This window comes from Haemaphysalis longicornis, unplaced genomic scaffold (genome assembly GCF_048455015.1).
Source record: "Haemaphysalis longicornis isolate Haplotype H1 unplaced genomic scaffold, Haemaphysalis longicornis Haplotype H1 scaffold_5, whole genome shotgun sequence".
Classification (NCBI taxonomy): Eukaryota; Metazoa; Arthropoda; class Arachnida; order Ixodida; family Ixodidae; genus Haemaphysalis; species Haemaphysalis longicornis.
The window spans coordinates 130,690,367-130,706,454 of NW_027526385.1; positions in this window are offsets into that span (position 1 = coordinate 130,690,367).

Here is a 16,088-nt window from a genome sequence, read left to right on the forward strand (position 1 = left end):
GAGGCATTAGGACCATGCAGTCAATGCGCTCGTTTCGGACAACATTCGTGCCGCTGCTATTCACTGAAATTCCCTGGGCAAACCAGCAGCACAGTGGCCTGTGAAAATCCGAGAAAGTATTTTCAAACGATTCCGAATATCCGCGTCATCTGCCTAGGTGAGCTTATCTGTGAAGAGGTGCAACAAGAACAACGGTCTTTTAGGTCGTCGGGAGCAGGCGAGCCGTCAGCTATGGCACACTCCTCTATATTTTGCCGCCCTTGACAGACGGCTCCTAATTATCAGCCGGACGTGCCCTACCGCCTTCTACCGTCTCCAGCCCTACCGCTGCACTGCAACACTCCACCCCAGGAATACCGACGTGGGGCACAGCCTCTACTTCGTCCGATGTGCTTACACTGGGGCACGCTGCGGACAATCCTGACGCTGCGCGTACAAGTAACTCTGACGGCGACTTTTAAATGCGGAGCATTTTTTATGCTCTCCTGGTCCTCTGTCGTTGATGGCGGCGCCGTCCACACGCTCACTGCGCAGGCGCTACTCTCCTCCTTACCCCCACAGCTCCGCGATACTACACTATAAAAAAAAGAAATAGTTAGCGGCGCCCGGTTTCGATCCCACGACTCTCTGGCCGCAACGGGAGGTACGCGGTGCTCTTCCCACTACGCTACAAATCCGGGACAGGAGCAAGTGCTATGAACGCGCCTTATCTCCTTGACTCATTCAAACTAGGTCAAGAAGCTACTGATACAACGAAGGCACGCGAAGCTGAACGTCAACGGAAACGACGAAGTGAAAACTTTAGAGGGGGATGCTGAATTTCCCGTGGGAAAGCTGTGGCGGGATGTGCCACGCACCTTGCAGCTCAACCAGCCCCGTCCGCAGCGCCTCTGATGCTGATTGTGGCAGGATGCCCCTAGGGATTGGCCAACCAAACCATCACGAGATAGGTTCGCGTTCAACCACCGTCGTCATCTTCCCGTAGGGGAACCACCGAAGAAGAAGAAGAACGAGAAGACAAAGCTGCGAAGAGGAGGGCGTGTACATTGCTCTCAGCCGGCGCACCAATGTCAACAACCTTTACCTCACCAAAGCTGACGGAGACTACCGATTCTACCACAGAGACAACATCGACAAGAACATGATGGACGAGTTTCGGCGCCTCGAGAACCACCGCCTACTCACCGTAACACAACAGCACTTGCGTGCCTTTGCCACCGGTGTGGACCCGAACGCGGAATTCTCTCTGGCGCTAGTAAAAGCAGATCACTCAACATAACGGCAACACAATGGAACCACACGGAACCGCCACGATGCTTCGTATCCTCATCAGGGTTCCCCACTGGAAGATGGTGTAATTTTTTTTTCTCGTTTTGATTCACGCACCTCGTTCGTTGCCACGGCAGTGCCGCAAGGAGGTCGAGCATTACCTGAATTGCACCCGCTTAGGCTCATCGCGTTTTAACTATTAGCTGTAGCTCTATCCATAAATACCACCGAAGGGTGGTCGTCCCCCGGCCATAAAGGGCGGGGGAAGACCACACCTTCGGCATGGGCATGGGTCATCGCGGCTGGTCTTCATTCGGGTCTCTTGGGCTGAGGACACTAGGCGGGAGAAACCTTGGTGTTCTGGTCTCGGCTAGGCTGGGGTTGCCTGTCGCGGCTTCGATATCCTTGACGGCTGTGTCCACGCCGGTGCGTTGCGATGCTGGGTGACAGGATAGGGATGAATGCGCACACTCCACGAAATGTAACGTGACAGCAGATGACACGAACGATGTAGCGATAAAGCGATGTATTTACATAATGCAAAGAATTATTTACATGCAGCCATAGCTGAGTCCGGGCTGCTTGTGCCCCGCACACCGCTTTTTTCTTGTCATCATCGCTGATGGTGGGCCATTGCATTGGTGCTGCACTAGTTGAGTAGCGCACCGGCCTATAAGAAGTGATAGCGCATGCCAGTCACCTTTTAGATGCGACTGCATCTCATTGACTCGCCTTGTCCCTCCATACGGCGTTGTTGTCCGTCCACACCCCTCCCCCTACACTATAAAAAAAATTCACAGCATATCCACGGGGTGAATGATGATGAGTGGGCGAAGCTCCTGAGGGGAAATCATCGGTAAAACCGTGACTCTTCAGTGAAAGTTCGCCCACTACATCTGTGTCCGAACGTAACGTCTAGAAAGTCTCGCTTAAACCGCGCGTCGGCACCTTGGGGCTGAGCTCGCCTGATGCGTTTTGCAGACGCCTCACGAGCTCTCACTGCATCGGGGTCTGCCTGCCGATACGCGCGCTTTCTCGCCGCTTCCCGTTCTCTGACGTTTTGGAGATCCTCTTCGCGCCGCAGCCGTGCCGCTTCGCGTACGGCAGGGTCCTCGCGCCGTTGCCGTGACGCTTGGGCCTCTCGTTCTCGAACGCTGGGATCTTGGCGGCGTCGTCGCGCAGCCAGACGACAAGCTTCGGCCTCCCGCTCTCGTACGGCAGGATCTTGGCGGCGGCGTCGCGCAGCTTCACGGAGCGCTTCTGCCTCGCGAGCTACACATCTGCAGCCTTATCCATCGGGCGACTCCGAGCGCGCGCCAACAGCGAACGGATTTTACTACAACGCTCCCCGCCATCTAGTAAACAATCCAAGAACTAAACTAGAGGTAGCCACGCCATCTAGTAAACAATCCAAGCGCATCTTTTCATCATATACAAGTACCGCCATCTAGTAAACAATCCAAGAACTAAACTAGAGGTAGCCACGCCATCTAGTAAACAATCCAAGAACTAAACTAGAGGTGGCTACATACATACGTCGAGGATGGACAGACCCACGCCCTAAGGAGCTTCGCCCCTAAAAAAAGTTACCGGCGCCCGGTTTCCATCCCACGACCCTGTGGTCGGAACGCGAGGTACAGTGCTCTTCGCACTGCGCCACAAAACCAAGACAAAATGGAATGCTACGAACGCGCCTGATAGCCTTGACTCATTCAAACTACGTCAAGAAGCTATTAATACAACGCATGATGGGGCAATGATTAACACTTGCAATAAAAGAAAAGAAGCCCCCACTTGCAGCAACAATAACGGAGTAAAGCTCGTTCCGACAGCGAAGCCCCAAGCATACCACTTAGAGAGATTGACCAAGATTGGCCAATAAAACATAATAATAATATAATCATAAAACATAATAATCATACGCGTTCCCGACACGTTTCACGTGATTTCAGGATCAATCCAACGGAAACACCAAGTGAACCCTACGATGCATCGCATCTACACAGGGTGCCCCTCTCGGGGAGGTGGGCGCAATTTTTTTTACCACCCTCCGAGTAGAACTATTGCATCACCAAGCGCGAATTCCGGGCCCTTGTATGGGGTGGGAAAAATTCGGCCCATATTTTTAAAGGGAGGTCTTTTTCCGTCGTAACGAACCAACATGACATATGCTGGGCTTGCTTCTTGGAAATATCCCACCCGTAGTTTTGGTCGCTGGGCTTTAGGCCTTCAGGAGTATGACAACTCAAGGAACCATAGCGACGCCAACTGCCTGTCGCGTGAACCAATTGGCCAAACCGATACACCTTACCATGACATAAATTTTTGCATCCTTGCATTATCTGACTTTTTCAATATCGCCGACCATCAGCGCCGCGACCAATCATCGTGGTCGATCATTGACCATCTCACCACTATGCCGCCAGACCCTGCATTAAACGCGTTTTGATCCGCGATGGCGCGCTCTTACGGCGGAACTTCTGCGCAGATGGCTTTGACGAGTTTCTCGTGGTGCGTGACCACCGCCGGCCTGGCATCCTTCATAAGCTGCACGACGACCAGACCGCTGGTCGCCTTGCCGTCGATCGAACTTACTAGCCTGTACGTAAGCGCTTTTATTCACCTGGACTGCACCCATGAGACCGCCGATACGCCACGGCGTGGGACCTGTGCCCGCCCCGGAAAACGCCTCGTTTGTTCATAGCCGCACCGCTCCAACCAATAGAGATTCCTCCCGAACGCTTCTTTCTTGTTGGTTTGGACCTACTCGGTCCACTTCCTCTCTCCTGTTCAGAAATTCTCAGGATTGCGGTCGCGAACGGTTACGCAGCCCGCTATGCTATTACGCGTGCTCTGCCCACCAGTTGTGCCACGGAGGTTGCTAGCTTCCTGCTTCACGTCATCCTACGGCATGGTCCTCCTCGTCAGCTCGTTGCCGACCATGGCTGTTACTTCCTGTATCGGGTGGTTCCCGACCTCCTTCACTCTTGCAACACAAAGCACAAGCTAATACCGCCTACCTTTTCCGAGTAATGGGTTGACTGAAAGCCTGAACAGGATTATCACTGACATGCTCGTGAGGTACCTTTACGCGGACCACCTGGATTGGGACGTCGCGTTGCGTATCTTATAGTTCGCATACAATTCATAACGCATGACACGGCCTGCGATTCTCCATTCTTCCTTCTCTACAGCCCTGATCCTACTCTGCCGTTACAAATCCTACTTCATGATGCGACAACTCTGGCTACAGAATATACTCGCGTGGTGCCTCCCACGCTCATGTGGCCCCCCAGGTTGCTCGTTCCAAGCTCTCGGTTTACTAGTCTTCTCAAAAGCACCGCTATGGCCAGCAACATCGCATCGCCCAATTTACGGCCGGCTACTAGGCCCGGCTACTGCGGGGATAAATTGCTCGCTGTTAGCACAGGACCGGGGTAATTGGAGAATAATGGGAGAGGCCTTCGCCCTGCAGTGGGCGTAGATAGGCTGGTGATGACGATGATGATGATGATGATGATGATGATGACTAGGCCATCGTTCGTACCCCTGGCCGCCGCATTAAGCTATCCGAGAAACTGCTGCCTGGCTTCAAAGAAACTTATCCTATTAAGCGCATCATCACACCTGTCACATACGAAATTGTTCTCACTCATTCCCCCTTACCGTCACTGGACACAGCAGCTCAACTCGTCCACGTCAGTCGCCTCAAGCCGTACTACTTAACTGCCCAACCTGTTCCCTGAGCCTCATATTAAATGTACACCGTGATGGTCCTTACCCCGCTGGAGTGGTCATGCCACGATCCGTTTGGAACCTTTCGCATGGCAACGGACTGGATCAGGCAGGACGTCAATCGACCACACACTCTATCTATAGACACGTGCCGCATCAGAAGGTCGCACAAGGCAAGCCGAAATGAAGAGGAAGAGATTGCAATAGCCAAACTGTCATGAGATGTAGTGGATTCCTATCTGTATTCAGCTGTATTCTTGTAAATAGGCTGCCTATGCACATACACTGCAAATAGTTTTCTTGCGCGTCGTAACTATACGCCTTGACGGAAGGTTGACAACAACGGATCCACATGGGTGGACAGCTAGCTTTAAAGGGACCCTGCAACACTTGCCATCGACTACTAGTAATGTATTTTGGGATAAAGTCTACTGTCCCAGAAATCTCCTCCCGCAAGAATTATGAAAATCCGTTCACTGTTAACGAAACTACGCGCGATGAGAAATCGCGCATAATCGTTCCCTCTCAACTCGACCGCGGGCAACGCGACGAAAGCTGCGCGCTCTCTCCCGGAGAGGGGGGGCGGCTCGCGGCGTTCGCTTCGGCGGCCTTCGATATATCACATGCCGGGTAGTTTTCTCCTTTTCTCCGCAACGCGGAGGGGCCTATTTCCGGTCTGGTGCCACAAAAAAGCAGGCATGGGTGGCTGCTCGCAAGTGGCGCTCGGGCTGGTAGGCCGTTTTTGAAGCAATAAACGTTTGTAGTCGAGTGGTCCCGTTGAAAGGGAAGTATTGAGCTCATCACTCAAACTCCGCGCGCACTCAAAATACAAAAGAAATGGCAAAACTGTGCCTACAGGTTCAGGCATAGAATAGGTTCGTACACAGCGATGACCACGACGGAAATGGGAGAATCTACCCGCGAAGTTGACCAGTGACAGCCGATCGGGCAGCCATGGCCTATGTGACGTCCCTCAGGCCATGCATAATGAGGACAACTGAAGAGAGAGCGGTTTGTTTTTCCGCGTCTTTCACATCGATTTGCGCGCTCACCACTTCACGTGCACGTGTAATATTTGGCTCAGGTATTCGTGGCAGTGTAATCTAAACGTTGCGCAGGTTTACTTACACTGCTCGAAGAGTGTTGCAGGGTCCCTTTAATGTATCAATATACATGAAAAGCGCGGCACACAGTGGCTAAGCAAGACTAGAAGGCTACCGACGAAATGTGGAAAGAACAGTGAAAAATCAGACAACAAAGAAACCAAAAACTACCCAGGCCAATAGAAACAAATCGATTGGAAAAATTGAAAGCTAAAACGTAGATGTCCCCAACCCTTGCGTACTAGGTGTAATATTTTTGTACATTTATTTTGCATTTCTGAATACTGTCTTGTATTGCGGTACATTAGTACAACTAATTGAGTTTTTCTTTCCGATTCCTCCCGCGAGGCACCCAGAAACTTTTTGAACCTAGCGTCTATGACTCCTCGCTCTGCCGCGGGCCCGAACAGTACACGCTGCACATTGATGCGCACAAATCGCAAAGTAAATAACAAAAGGAAACCTCACCGCACCACGGTGACCAGACACTTACACAGTCATCCGGTCAGACACTTATACGCATCCCTTTTCGAGGGTTGAGTGGCGGATAATTCCAGAAAGGGCCAAGAAAGAAGCAAGCAAGCCAATGTTGGTGTATGCTTTCTGTGTTGTTTTCCTTTCTCCGCGTTAGCCCGGGAATAAAAGGATAGCAGTGCCGAGGCCAAGCAATACTGTTCTAATGTCGTGAGGTTATGGTAGCTTTTGTCTGAGATTGCATCATGATTGGCTACCCCCATCTTTGAATACCCCAACGTGCTCACAGTATTTCAATCTCCGTGAAAGTCGTCTGACGGCCTGGTCTACGCCGAAGGCATGTATCATAGGTAGGGATGTCGCCTCCGGACATGGGAGCACTATCAATGCCGGTCGGTGAACATCCTGGGATTTTCATGACTTACAATGTCACTCTACTCTTAAGGTTTGATTTAACTCCTCTGCTCTGTAACATTTGTTGTTAACACTTCCTGTTTTTATCATTCTGTCACGCTTTACGCTTGCACTTTGGCTATTTTCTTCTTATTTCCCGTCAAGGTTCATATCTTGGCGCGGTTACAGTTACCTGTGTGTGGAAATGTAAGCCTCTGTTTTTTGTCAGGTTGAGTGCTCTGCCTCGCCCTTCACACTGTTACAGATATCCGCTCATAATACGGCCAGCTGCTCGTCACCGGTGCTCTGTAAACTGAATGGTGCTGTTACATGCAAGACTTGACTATCCCAACTTATCGGTTGTGCATCCCCAATAAAAGCGGTGACAAATGTACAAACAGAGAAATTAAACATTAGAGAGGAACATTTCTGCGATATTTCAAAAGGCACTTCTTTGCTTTTCGGGGCTAGGGGAGGTTAGTTGATACCTAAAAGCTTTTTTTAGGGAACAAGAGGCAACATAATGGTGTATGAGTGGTCAATAGAAGGGAAAAACATACTACGAGGCAAATGGTGTTGGAACGTGACAGTGTACATCTAAAGCAATATCAGGGAAATATTTCGCTTGCCGAAGGCCTAGGGTTTACGGTTAGCCCTGCAAAGCAGAGTTTAAGCCTAGCGAGGTGAATAAAGTAAGGTTAGAATGCTGGTGGAAGAAGAAAAGAAAGAAGAATATTGCCTAGGACAGTTACCACCTGTAACCGATAAAATTTATTTTTAGCCTGCTCGGAATGCAGCCCTGGAATGAAACCAATAATAAAACAGCTATACTATACCATTTGGTGAGACTACACGTAATTACCCCATAACTAAAAGCATGCAATTACCAATCAATCAAATCAATTAAGTGACGATGACACTACTCGAGGAGCATGCGGATGCCGCATCCGCGCACCTCTGCTTCAGAGGAGAATGTGCTCCCGAAGGGCCACGTGAGAGGTTGCCCAACGTCGATGTGGGATATACAAGTTAATTAAGCCAGTATTTTCTTCTAATAAGCGAAAACTAGCCTTCGAGATTGATAGTAGTACTGTGCCCACTGCCCGCAAGCATTCGGTGCTTATGGCAACAGCACGCCAACGAGATCGCGCTATTGCGTCAGTGTACGTCTGCGCGTGTTCGACGAACACGCTCGTGGAGCAAGGAAGGTTACAGTGCAAAAATGATGAATTCAGTAAAGAAAATAGCGGGCCAAGAAGAAACAAATAAACTTTGAAAAAAATGCCATCTCAGGGATTCGAACATGCGACTTGCAAAACAGTTTACTAGCGCACCATACTACTCGGCCACGGGCAAGCGCTACTAGAGTCAGAAAAATAAAACATCAAATGTGTAGCCAGTTTACATTTTTTTACCTGTAGTCGTGTAAACAGCTTAATTGACTATTGTAGAACGCTCGTCATTAAGTGTCCCCCAAATTCCCACTATAGCGGCTGCATTTCTTCTGCGAAAAAGCGTTCGCAGATGTGAGCTCGTGCTCCTGAGCGCTGTGCAGGTTCTCCAAGTGCGTAAATGTGCTTCCTGCACCCTGGTTTTTCGCTGTATGTTAAAGGTTCGGTTAATTTTAGTTCGTTAGTACGTATATTAACTTCGATGAATTCTCTCCCGCCTTCAATTGCCATTGGATGATCCTGCTAGGGTACCAGTCAGCCAAGCGTGGCATGTGTGCTTGGGTAGACCCCCATACACTTAGAGCTTGATACAGTCTACAAACTAAAAAACTAAAAGCACATTCTTCCTAGCAGAAATCGTGTCGTGGGTTTGTTTCAACGGTGTGGAAGAATCACGACGACCCGGTGGCGGCCGGCCGACTAAGCGCTGGGCCGGCTGATTCTTTCGGAGGGTCGCGAGCCGGGCATTAGTTCAGTCAAGCCAAGCCATTTTTTAAGACGTCATGCAAAGCATCATTCAAATCGCCAAGGAGTATGCAGAGAGGAGGACAGCATTTTTGAATTCGTCTTTACTCAATAGAGTCGTCTAAACACGGGAAGAGTGGTTGAAACATGACCTACAGTCTGCAGACTACAATTTTCGCTGGTACTCCCGCAATGTTTTCAAAGCACGTGAGTGTTCCTTTAACTAGCTGAAAGAATAAAGAGGAAAATTGGGGAGCAACAAAGAGATTCAGGTAGAGCAGGATACGAGCGTGTGTAGGTCAATGAGCGAGGCCTTCTTGTGCAGTGGAGCTCAATAAACCAATGATAATAATGATGATCACGATTACTGTGATTGACGAGGAAGAATGATACGTTAGATTTTTTCGACTTTACAAACCTTTTTGTACCAGTAATCACACTACACTTTTTTTTTTACAAATTAGCACCTTCGACCCCCAGCATAGCGCCGTCGAGGTTGCGAAGTTGATTATAGGCAGACGATCAGCTTATCGAGAGTACTACTGAATGCAATAATTATTTTTATTCGCGTTTTACAAGCATTAATTGTGGCCCGAACGGCCTTGATAATATTGCAAGAATGAAAAGCTCTGGGAAGTGGTGCGTAGCTCGAGTGGGCCAACCAACCAAGTCAGAGAAGCAGAAGAATGCACGGACACAATCTTCGTGGTGCGACGGCTATTTGTATATGTATTGAAAATGTTTGTGAATATGCCATCATGAGTCGGAGTTTTTATAACCTTTGTCCTGTCTCATCTAACAACTATTCTCCTTTATAACGTACTGACATGAAGCACTTACTGCCAGTTCTGTGCTCACGACACCAATATATTCGTTTCACAAGGAAAATTCGATATCAGAACTTCACAGCCTCCTAATAACGTCAAAAGAGTTATTACTTGGTCAGCAGCACAAGACCAGGCATTAATTATAGAAAAAAAATTTAGTTATTTATTGGATAAACTTCTTCGAATGCCTAAACTCCCTACTTTACGTTACAACACGCCATCTAACCGTCCCAGCAACGCACCATTTGGCAATAAAGCGGACAGCTCTGAAATTCGTCCTCCAGCTACATCACTAAAAATTTCAGAGTGTGTTAAACCTATATTAAAATCCCGCCACTACATTTTGCATGAAATACGCATTACGTTACCACAGTTATGTTGGACCTGCGCTCTTAATATACGGCCCTCATGTAACTAATCTTCAAGGCAACGTATACAAAAGCAAGTTCGCATAATAACATTGACCTTGTTCGATGTTCACGTGTCCCCCCTTTTCCTGCTACGCAATCTCCTCGTGTAGAACAAATCATAAGGTGGAATTACATAACCATCCTGTACCATTTAAGTAAAACTTGCCTCCTTCAGGTTATCGAAATCGATTATTTAGCAACCCAGATATGAGGTGATATCTACAACGGAAAATGTTTTTGCTGCTAAAACTGAGAAATAGCTAGGGCTTCCATAGTGCTCCACTCGCTGTCATAAAGAGTGGACCAGTTTTATCACGACTTTAGAAAGGCCTCTTTTCAGCCATGTATTAGAACGGTGTGGCAGTCATTCATATCTGCAACCCGCAGCGGTGGCTCAGTAGCTAAGGTGTTGCGCTGCTGAGCACGCGGACGCGGGTTCGATTCCCGGCCGCCATGGCCGCTTTTTTGATGGAGGCGAAAAGCAAAAACGCCCGTATGTACGGGATGTGGCCACACGTAAGGATCCCAGGACGTCAAAATTATTCCACAGCCCTCCATTACGGCGCTCCTCTTCACCTGCGTTGCGCTGGCGCGTGAAACCCTACAATCAATCAATCAATCAATCAATCAATAAATTTATCAATCAATCAAGCAAAATATAAACAATCATGCGCCATGTAAATTCGTGTCTATGAAATTCTGAAGTGTATATTAAAAAGTATATAAACCCCACTCGGTACTAAAATACAGGCGAAGCTTGATATCTGTATTTTCTGTTTTAATTACCTTTTAATCTGTAAATAATTCGTCTTTTTGTGTGTACCTTCCAACCTCTACACTTTGGTCATTACTTTTCCGATGAATTTCTTTACTTTTGTGTGATGCTTTTCAAGGTCAGTGAATTCCGAAATAATTTTATTTTTGGCTACAGCGTAGAACTTTCCTGGGTATTCCATAATCCTGTCCTGCTCTTCAAGCCTTTTCTGCATATTGCTAGCCAGGTGTTGTATATATTCTAAATGATTATGAAGTTTGACGTACACCTGAAAGCTCTTTCACAATATTTCAAATGTTATTGCACCCGTTCCTGATCAAGGCCTTGAGTGTTTCAAACGTTTATGAGACAAATGCTCTGTTTCCTTAAGTTCGGATGTACATTTCTCGGTAATTGTTTATATGAATACAACAAGCTCTATTGGGTGTCGAATTTTGTGCAATGGAATAGCAGTGCTGAATTATCTTGGTGGGTATCATGGTCAGGCCAACGCAGTGCAAGAGTGGGGAAGCTAAGAGGGCGGGTGTGTCAGTAGAGGTAATATAGGTCTATATTTCGGACGTTTTCTGGCAGTTCCTTGGTGCTTCTTGCTTACCTAAATGGCCGCCATGCAGCAACACACTCCAATTTAATTGGTCTGGTACTATTAGCATGCTAACGCAGCAACCTTGTCCCGACACCTCACGCCTTACGGCTGCTGAGACAACCGGAAATGGATCAACGGCATAATCCAATGGGTAATTACACGATGAAAATGTGATGTTCTACGATGATCGCCTACCTAATGAGGCCGCACCCCTGGCAGTATGATTGGCATGACTAAGTTGAGTACACCAGTACACAGTACAATATGCATGAATCGGGAAATCTGAAGAAAACTGCACTTTGTGCACTGTTATAAGACGTCGCAGTCTGATGGTTTGGACAACCTAGTGATCACCGAAGTTTTTCATTTCCCTCAATAAATCGCCAGTACCTTTTCTTAGCCCTCCCTTTCTGCGGGTGCCGCTGAGTCTGAAAAACTTAACACGGTAATTTCCGATTGATGGAGTATGTGGAAAACTATTCTCAGCACATATGAAAATGCAAAGTCATAAACACACGCGTTCTATTGTGACAATCAGGAGCTGAACGCATCCACAGACTTACAGGAGCTTGTTTGTAAAGTGGCAGCAAAATAATTCTTCCCTCCAAGAGTTGAAATTGTGGCCGCATATTCTGTACCCCACCACCTTGAACGAAGATGGTGTTCTGTCCCTGGAATCAGGCCTGTACCCAAAGCCAAGTTCACAAATAATTATGGGATGGTCTAACGACCAAGTCCAGCACCGATGATAAAAAGCGGTGGTGGGAGAAAGCAACCGGCAGCCGAGATGCTTTGCCGCAGCGATCAATACTAATGTTAAGCAGTATTTTCCGATTACTCTCCCAGCCCCGGCCACGTAACGCCCTTCATTGTAAAAAACTTGATATCCGGTGGAGTTAGCACATTTACTTCTTTCAAAAGTGCAAGTGGAGATAATTTGTTAAACAATTAAAAAAACATGCAAACAGGTGAAAACAGAAAAATGGACTTACGAAAACATATATAAGGATCTTATAACCTTCCACAAAAACGAAGGCTAACATTGCCATAAGAACAACAACGTAAACAAAGATTAAATCATCGCCAACTGGTTAAAGCACTGCCTTTGCAAAAAAATTTGTATCTTCTAGAATCACTCACTTATTGCTTAATATATATTTAAAGGACATACGTGACTAAACAACATATGAACAATAAAAATACACGAAAGAAGTGATAAAAAGTTATAATAGCAAATTTTAGAAATCAAGATACCGGATAACAAAAAATGAAGAACATAACAACAGTAAGAAACAAGTGACACAAGAAGTGAGAAACTCTAAAAATGTCCAATCGTGTAATAGAATGCATTTCGACGAAGATGCATTACTGGCAGAAATAACCATTTATCAGTATAGTAAGGTAAATCAACATATTTATCAAAAAAATTAAAAAAATAAAGAACAAGTTGTTGAAAAGAGAAAATATACAAAACAACTGCGGAAAATATGAATCTTACACCTCCCACAAAAAAGCGAAAACTAATATAAACAAGCCCGCAAACGAAAGAAAATAGAGGAACGCGACTGTAAATTTCTGAGAAATATGCTATCATGCAATATCCTTAATTTGCAGAAAATGATTACTCGGTGGGCGTGACATATTCAATGTTTTTTAAAGTAATTGAAAACTAGAGAAAACGAAAGTTAATAAAATAAAAAACCGAATAAACAAGTATAAATAGCTCATAAGAACTAAGAAATTCTGCCTCATACAGCTCACGCAACAATGAATACTACATAAAAAATTCCCCACAAAAAAACGATGCAAATGCAAAAAAATAAAGACTGGAATCTATCCCAAATGTTTAACCCACTGAGGTAGCACACAAATGCTTATTTCGCGATTTAATTCATTTATACGCTATACTAACGCAAATAAAGGCAATTGGTCGAATGTATTTCACAAAACGAAAGAACCGTATAAGAAAATAACAAGAATTACAAAAGAGCACAAATGGAACCAAAGATAAAAATCTTATGCGTATCCAACAAACGAAAACAAAACCACAGAAGCCTGCGAAGAGGCATGAAAACACAAATAAATTATTCCTAAACACGCCAGGCATGCGCTACGCCCTGAGTACGAGGAAAAATAATCAATCGACAAAGTAAAGGAACCTAACCGCTATAATAGTGTAAGTGTAAATCATAGTATAAGACCAAGAGAACAAAAATTGAAAACAATTATATAGCCTAACCGCTACTCATAGCCTTATCTGGCTGTAAACAAGTCACGATCTTCACATGTGGCGTCAGAATGATGCTCATTAGTAGACAATTCTCTGAGATTCTGCGATTATTTCGCGGTCACTGTAAACTCAATACACACTTGGTGTTTTTACTGTAGATCTCAGTAAAGGTATTCTGAAAAGTAATCCTTCAAGGCCACATAATTGAGCTGGCTTTCTGGTGGTGAGGAACGACGTGCTCTAGGGACCATACGACACAAGCCGGCTGTCTTCACTGAATTTCTGTTTAGGCTTCCTCGATCCTCTCATCCGTATATCATGTTTTATGAACGAGGGTTAAATTTTTTTGTGGATGAACTACCAGTACATGAAAATTTCAACGTTCGCCAACAAGTTTCCTTTGTTCCTAAATGTTTTTGTGCGCGAACGCCTGTTCATTACTTACAAAGCCACCGATTGCAACTGTTTCATAGGTTAGGTATTTTAAGGAACCAAAAAATGAAAGAATTCATAACCGTACTATCAAAACAAAGTAGCCGTAATTATCATGTACTAGAAAGAGTGTACAAGCGCGGAGGGAAAAGACTTCTAACTAATGTCATCTGTGTAGAAAGAGAGAAATGTTCAAAAGAAATTCGTGTTCAAAAGAAATTCAAAAGAAATTCGTAAGAACAACAGCGCAATCGTTACTCCAAATCTACATAGAAACAACGGACATGCAGGACATGTAGATGACAATTAAGAAACCTTTTTTAGTGGTGTAGATAGTGAAGTGCCCTTGTTCGGAGTGTGGCCACTGGATTGGCATTTTGGGTACGTATTGGGGAAAGTTGGGGGAATAGATTCTGAAGTACGTAAACAACAATTACCTGGAAGCCAGAAGCTGCGATAAAATAAAGCTTACAAAATGCCAAGAACTACTAATTGATATGCAAAATTGGTGATCCTTATCCTAGGAATGTCAGTAGTGTGGTGTGTCAGTCTACGCAGTTTTTACAGTCTACATCAAGAGCCACTGCAGAGCATGGCTGTCAACAAATATCGGCATATGCGTTCTCACTTTAAGACTATTAGGGGCGAAGTCCCTTAGGGGTTGGGTCTGTTGGGGTCTCCTGTCGCCACCATCGTAGTCGTCGTTCTTCTGATGCAGTCGCGGTACTAAATCACATAAAAACTAGCTTACGCCTCGCGCTAGAACGTAACGCGTACTAAAAAAACACCGGTACACTCGTTTACGCCTTGCGCTAGACAACTCCGGCTTCGAAGACAACAGACTTTTACAGCAAATCTGTATACCTCTACCACCAACGGTTTCATCTCCATTGGCGAAAAGGCCAAGGTGCCACGAATACGGTTATACACAGCATGCTCCGCCCCTCTCCAGGTTTGACGTAAGTGAACATGGTCCGTGATTTATTTTTTGCATTTACTACACCTCTAAGAGTGCCTATGAATACTACCCTTATTTTGACAGACGACCAAACATACAAAAAGAGACCACCGTTATGACGGCGAATGATTGAAAAGGTCAATGAACTGACTTTTGCAATGAAAAGTCGATATTACTGCCAAGTATCTGAGGAAATTCTATTTTAAAAATTTAATACAGCTACGTCAGCAGCTAAAAATATCAGCTACAGAGAGATCACAACACATCTGGAAAATTTTCTTTTAATTTGTTCTTGCCCGCTCAGAATGAACGCTCTGTGACAAAAGTTTTAAATATAAAAATGAAGGTGCTAAAATTGGTTTGGACTGACTCACCAAAGGCCAATGCGAAAATAAACCTCTTGTGGAAAAGCGTCATGATTTCGATTCTTTTTAGTGAAGCTTTAGCAACTTGAACATAAAGGTACATAAAACTCTTACTCTTCAATGCATGCGTTATATACGTTTACAAGACGCTTGCTGCTTTAACATGAAGTACATAAAATATTGAAGTAAATGAAATAAACATAACTCCATTTCTTCTTTAACTAGAGACCTAGGGTCACGTGTGATTTATTTTGGCAACCCCTTCTCAAATATTTGTAATCGCGTATATACTAACAGGTATGAACGTCACTGCTATTAGAACTATGTGCTTTCATTAAAACTTTGGGAAAGAAACCTGCACGACGTTTTCATGGAAAGAGCACGGTGAGGGCTGCAAGTTAAATTTGTGCGTTTGCTTTTTCCCGCTTATAGAACGCATACCAGCTCCACATAATTTTGTTATAATCAGGACTGTTTACTTATTATAGGTATATTTTGATAAGGCGAACAGATCTTTCTTGGAATTTCTTTCGTGCTCTTTTTTTCAGAAACATCAGTGCTGATAATGTTTTGCATTTATATCTCTCTATTCAGAAAATTATAGCAAACGTCCAC